Source organism: Oncorhynchus masou, chromosome 29 (assembly GCF_036934945.1).
Source record: "Oncorhynchus masou masou isolate Uvic2021 chromosome 29, UVic_Omas_1.1, whole genome shotgun sequence".
NCBI classification, from domain to species: Eukaryota; Metazoa; Chordata; class Actinopteri; order Salmoniformes; family Salmonidae; genus Oncorhynchus; species Oncorhynchus masou.
Window position 1 is genome coordinate 40,907,515 of NC_088240.1, and position 6,614 is coordinate 40,914,128.

General features: G+C 45.9%; 1 protein-coding gene across 3 annotated transcripts in view; it reads left to right on the forward strand.

Moving 5' to 3' along the window:
• LOC135519683 (kalirin-like) overlaps window positions 1–6,614 on the forward strand; it is a 259,660-nt gene that overhangs the window by 71,760 nt on the left and 181,286 nt on the right. The window lies entirely within an intron of this gene.

A 6,614-nucleotide genomic window follows, 5' to 3' on the forward strand; every position in this document is an offset into this window, starting at 1 on the left:
GGAGCCCTACTAGCTGGCAGCGATCTCGCTGCACCAGATGGCGGCAGTTTGAGCATTACGTAAAAGCAGGCTGACACTTGCCAGAGCCTGGCTTGATCTCAGAGTCGTGTGCAGATGATGTAGTTTGATCTTTATTAGTGTGATACAGTTAAGTAATTGGCATCACTCATTGAGAGAGAGAGAGAGAGAGAGATGCTGACGCAAGACCACATGGAGCCTGTAGGGAATCTGAAACCTAATGTATAGATGGTTCACACTAAAAAAATATATATATTTTCAAAGTTATTTTGTGATATTTTATTAATTTAGAGGCAACAAGAGCAGGTTTCGCCTGTTAGGCCATCGTCAGTGTGTGAATCAAGCCTTTGACATCACTAGGAGGCTGAAAGCTCTCTTCCTCGAAACAACTTCAGCCATGTTGAGAGGAGGCTTTCTCTGTTGTCATGGCGACCCCTTGGAGTTGGGGGATGTGAGATGGGCAAGGTGATTGGCAGGCGCGCATGGTCCATTACTTGCACAGAGGCTGTCTGATTGATAGGCAAGGTAATGCTGCAGAGCCAAGCTGGGGTGAATTGATTGAAGAAGCCTACGTCCCAATTGACACCCTAACTCCCAGCAAAATGCGTTACTTTTGACTAGAGCCCAGCGGTCTTTGGTCGGGCTCCGGGGTCAAAAGTAGTGAGTGCGCTATATAGCGAATACGGGTGCCATTTGGGATGCCGCCTTAGAATGTTGCTGGGAGGGCAAAGAGGCAGACTGGCTGAGTGGAAGAAGGGGAGGTGTGAAGGCCTGATGGAGGATAAGAGGCTGTTGTCAGCTCTCCCGTGCATCCCTCCATCAGCACATCAGAAGCACTCCACGTCTGCATCCCTCAACTGCAATCCATTATCCCCTCCGCGCCTTCCGTACACTCCACTCCACCGCCTCGCCTCTGTGATTGGATGGGGATGCCGTCGTAAAACGCGCTCATTGCTCTCGATGCCATTTTTTCCACCAGGCCCATTTACTCATGTGCAACAACAGCAGTTTTAAATGGGCCATTTTCCCATTTGCATTGCCTGTGAAGTCGTGTTTGCTCTTTTCAGCAAGTGATGTATGGACCTGACAACCGATGGCGATGGCTGTATTTTGAACGAACGTGAGGTGGCACATTGACAGCCAGGAAATATTGTCTTTTCAGAGCCTTGCGTCCCAAATGGCACTCTATTCCCTATATCGTGCACTACTCTCTTAGAAAAAAAAGGGGCTATCTAGAACCTAAAAGGGTTCTTTCGGCAGTCCCCATAGGATAACCCTTTTTGCTTCCAGGTAGAACTATTTTGGGTTCCATGTAGAACCCTTTCCACAGAGGGTTCTACATGGAATCCAAAAGGGTTCTACCTGGAATCCAAAAGGGTTCGACCTGGAATCCAAAAGGGTTCGACCTGGAATCCAAAAGGGTTCGTCCTGGAACCAAAAAGGGTTCTCCAATGGGGACAGCCGAAGAACCCTTTTGGAACCCTTTTTTTCTGTACAGTGTAGGGACTAGCGTTCCGTTTGGGAAGCTAAACAGAATCATTGAGTGAAGAGCAAAGCTGGTCCCCTGGGGCGCTGTGGATCACTGTGGTGTGACTCTGTAAGCCCTGTGTGACAGCCCTGTATTGACCAGCCCACCAGCCACCATCCCAGCTCAGGCAGTAATCGGGATTCCCAGTCACATGGATGGCTTGCTTCACATCTTACACACCGCACAGTGACATTACACCCAGCCAACCTTAACTCTGTCATAACATTTCGCCCTCAGCCAAGTATATGTATTGATTTTCAGCCATCATGGCAGAAATATCAACCCTGTTACCACAAGGTGTCTTTGTGGTTTGGTGTGTGTGTGTGTGTGTGTGTGTGTGGATGCTGCCATTTGTATGAACGTGTGTGTGTGTGTGTGTGTGTGTGTGTGTGTGTGTGTGTGTGTGTGTGTGTGTGTGTGTGTGTGTGTGTGTGTGTGTGTGTGTGTGTGTGTGCGTGCATGAGTGGTCCTGTGTGTACACATAAAAAAAAGAATCTGCTGAATGCTCGTTGCCACGGCAACAGAAGCGCACCGCTGCGACGGGGAACTTGTGTGCCTCCCTCGCTGCCAGGTGGTCCCATTTCTTTGGCTTCTTCGTTATTCTGCTGAACTGTAATTGACATGACTTATTTGAACATTTGGGAAGAATGAATAGATCCTCAGGGGGGATCGTATGGCTGTGTGTGTGTGTGTGTGTGTGTGTGTGTGTGTGTGTGTGTGTGTGTGTGTGTGTGTGTGTGTGTGTGTGTGTGTGTGTGTGTGTGTGTGTGTTTGTGTGTGTGTGTGTATAGCATTGTGTTTTGTTGCATGACTAGCTATTAAAATGACTAGCTATTTAAATGTGGGATAGATGTCATCACTTTTAACCTGTTCTGTGTATAATTGTTGACTCTAATATGTACGAACAGATTGTGTTCACATCTGCTCTGGCCTGACGTGTGTGTGAAAGTGACTAGGCTTTCTTTTGGGGAAATGTGTGTATTTGTATGCGTGTAAAATAATTGGATATGTGTTTGTGTTTTTTTGTAAGAAAGTGTGTGTGTGTGTGTGTGTGTGTGTGTGTGTGTGTGTGTGTGTGTGTGTGTGTGTGTGTGTGTGTGTGTGTGTGTGTGTGTTGTAGCCCGGGGCTGTCTAGCTCTGACTCACTTACTCTGGCTGTCAGTCCCTCTCTGTGTTGGGCTGATGGCCACAGACAGCGACATGGTCTGGGCTGGTTAAAATGCCAGTGAGTGGAATGTGACGATGGGTGTGTGCGCTGTACTGTCTGTCTGTCTGTCCTACCTAGCTGCTCTACCTACTGATAGGACCTGACAGAGGATGAGCTAGAGGGGTGTGTGTGTGTGTGTGTGTGTGTGTGTGTGTGTGTGTGTGTGTGTGTGTGTGTGTGTGTGTGTGTGTGCGTGCCTGCAGCACCCAGGACCAGCCTCTTTATAGTGACCCAGGCACGCCGTCGCCTGCTCCAACTCTTCCTTCTTTCTACATAGGGTGCCAAAATAGCACCCTATGTAGTGCACTACTTTTGACCAGGGCCCCTAGCATCAGGATGCAGCCGGCTCTCCAGGATCAGATGTTCAGTATTACAGTAGTCCATGAACGTTGGGCACTGAGTGTACTAAGCGTTAAGGACACCTGATATTTCCATGACATCGACTGACCAGGTGAAATCCAGGCAAAAGCGATGATCCCTTATTGATGTCATCCGTGTAGATTAATTAGGAGGAGACGGGTTAAAGAGGGATTTTTAAGCCTGGAGACAGTTGAGTCATAGATGGTGTGTGTGTGTGTGTGTGCCTTTCAGAGGAGGCATGGGCAAGACCAAATGTGTAAAGGCCTTTGAACGGAGTCAACATGGGATGGCAGCACTGTGGAAAGCTTTCAACACTTTGTGGAGCCCGTGCCCCCACGAATTGAGTCTGTTCTGAGGGCGAAAGGGAGGGGGGCAACTCAATATTAGGAAGGTGTTCCTAACGTTTGATATACTGAGTGTACAGTATATTACCCAACAGACACACGGACACACGGATCATCGCCCCGTTACGCTCCCCACTCACTCTCCATCTCATTTACATAGATGTAATTACATGCTATATGCCTCTCACTTCCAGCTCCCATTAACAAGCTTAAATGAGAGCCCAAGTCCCTATTTCCTGTTTTTGACAAGGCTGGATAGTGTAACACAAAGTGGCTCTGATAGTTGGCTGTCAATGTCTCATTACGTACAGTAGTACAGATTTCAGTTGGTACCCAAGGCACTCACCCACCTCCCCCCTCCTCCTCACGTATGTGGGTTCCTTGACACAGGTGGGCTGGTGTCAGTGGTGGCTGGTGGCACTTGAAAAATCGGAGGACAGTTCTCATTGTAATAGCTGGAACGTTCTGAATGAAACGTTATCAAACACATGGAATCCATCAGTTGGATACCATTCCATTCCAGCCATGACTATGAGCCATCCTCCCCTGACCAGGCCACTGCCTGGCCTTTCTAAATGGTGGCGTTAGAGGGAGAGATGGACGGGGACAGAGCTGCGTGTGTTCTTGGCAGCCGCCTCAGTCTGTAGCTAGTCGCCCTTCCCTGAGCTCCCTTCCCGAAGAGTCTGATTCCCTCTGGGTGAGCTCAGGTCCCTGTCCATGGCTGTATCCACCCGTCCCCACGTATTGCTTCACAAGGCTCCACCCCACAGCTGATCACGAGTGATAGAGGTCAGTGTTTGTGCTTCGTTATTGCTGGGGCCCTTGAAGGGAGCAGTCAGTCGGTTTGTCAGCAGTCCGTCAGTCAGATAAACAGCCCGACAGACAGCTAACCAGACATACAGCTAGCCCGACAGATAGACAGTCAGTCAGTCAGCCATGTGGCCGGTCTGTCCGTCAGTCTGTCTGTCCGCCCGCCATCAGGCTGTCAAAATGTCCTCAATTTTCCACATTCTCTGGAATCCATATTCTGTCTTTACGGAAGAGCGTGACACAGGGTCTCAGGGTGGATTTAGTAGCAGTAGTAAAGCCCTGGCGATGTTGGCTTGGCAATTCCAAAGTAAGAGAATGATGCTGAGTCTCGCTGAGACGGATTCTTGTTTTGTTCACTTTAAAAGTATGCCAGACAATGGCCCATTGATTTGAAAATGAAACAAGCCACGCAGCAACTTTTTACAAAAACACACTGAAGAGCCGTGCAGGCGTAAAGTCCGGTAAGAGAACGACGGTAGCCTCAGTTTCCCAGAGACTCTGTTACCCGAATTAAGATTCAAAGATGGATGTAGAAATAAGGCTGTGTCGGCTATGATTTGACACCTTGAGTTTGAAAACAAATCTCTTTCGGCTGTTGAACTACAGTAGGTGAAGTGGATTAACATCCGGTGACAGAATGATGGTAACAGAACGACGTCATGGATCCCTGATCTGTACTATACAGAAAGGCAACAACAACAAACAAAAAACAGTCATTCTCTTGATGGTGATGAATCCTAAATAGGTATAGGTAGGTTAGTAGGTAGGTTAGTATTCGACACACTGGCTAATATTCTATTGCGCTCCGCCCCCAAATCTGGATCTGTACCAATCATAGACGTCTGTTTAGCATAATGGAGCACAGCACCGTAGGGAAGATTCAAGTACAGTAGAGTATAGTAAAATGCAGTCAATTATACTGTACTCCACTCTTAAATCTGGTGTTCTCCACTTGTACAAACGCGTGGAACAGGTTGGTTTTAGGTTTTAAGTTGCTTTGGCCACCGGAAAGGGAGAGAAGAGAAGGGAGGACAGTAGCAGGTGACCCAACTGTGGTTTGTGACGTATGACTTCTCCTTGTAGCCAATTTCGTCACAGTCATTCTGTTAGAGATGTTTTGGTCCTTCTGTTACCAATTCACTTGATAAGTCATAAACCACATTTTTATCAGTAAAAACACGGACTAATTTGTAGGTCTAATTTGACTTGTTACTTTGTGAACTTTCATTATCCTCCCTCATGAGGGAGAGAGGTTAGAAAATATGATAAAGATATGTGCGTTTTTGGTAACAGAATGACAAGACACGAGGCAATATTTCTTAACCTCTTGAAACTCCCCATCCCGGATCCGGGATCGTGACTAAAGCCTCAGGCTCATTAGCATAACGCAACGTTAACGATTTCTGAAAATCGCAAATAAAATTAAAATAATGCGTTTGCTCTCAAGCTTAGCCTTTTCTTAACAACACTGTCATCTCAGATTTTCAAAATATGCTTTTGAACCATAGAAATTGACTAATTTGTGTAAGAGTATCAAAGCTAGCATAGCATTTTGTGTAGCATGTAGCACGCAACATTTTCACAAAAGCCAGATAACCAAATAAATAAAATCATTAACTTTGAAGAGCTTCGGATGTTTTCAATGAGGAGACTCTCAGTTACATAGCAAATGTGCAGTTTTTCCAAAAAATATTATTTGTGTAGGACAAATCGCTCCGTTTTGTTCACGTTTGGCTATGAAAAAACCCCGTATACAGTTATAGCCTGAAGCTCATTAGCATAATGTAACGTTAACGATTTCTGAAAATCGCAAATAAAATGAAAATAATGCATCTGCTCTCAAGCTTAGCCTTTTCTTAACAACACTGTCATCTCAGATTTTCAAAATATGCTTTTGAACCATAGAAATTGACTAATTTGTGTAAGAGTATGGAAAGCTAGCAATGCATTTTGAATAACATGTAGCACGCAACATTTTCACAAAAACCAGATAACCAAATAAATAAAAGCATTTACCTTTGAAGAGCTTCTGATGTTTTCAATGAGGAGACTCTCAGTTACACACCAAATGCGCAGTGTTTCCTGAAAGCGTCTGTGTGTAGGAGAAATCGTTCCGTTTTCTACATTGCGCCTGGCTACTGAAACGAACCGAAAATGCAGTCACCTACAACGTGAAACTTTTTCCGGATTAACTACATAATATCGACCGAAACATGGCAAACGTTGTTTGGAATCAGTCCTCAAGGTGTTTTTTCACATATCTCTTCATTGACATGCAGTTCGTGGAAGCTTGCTTTACTCTCTGTATTGTTTGGAAAAATACTGGCAGGTGACTTTGCGCACCAAT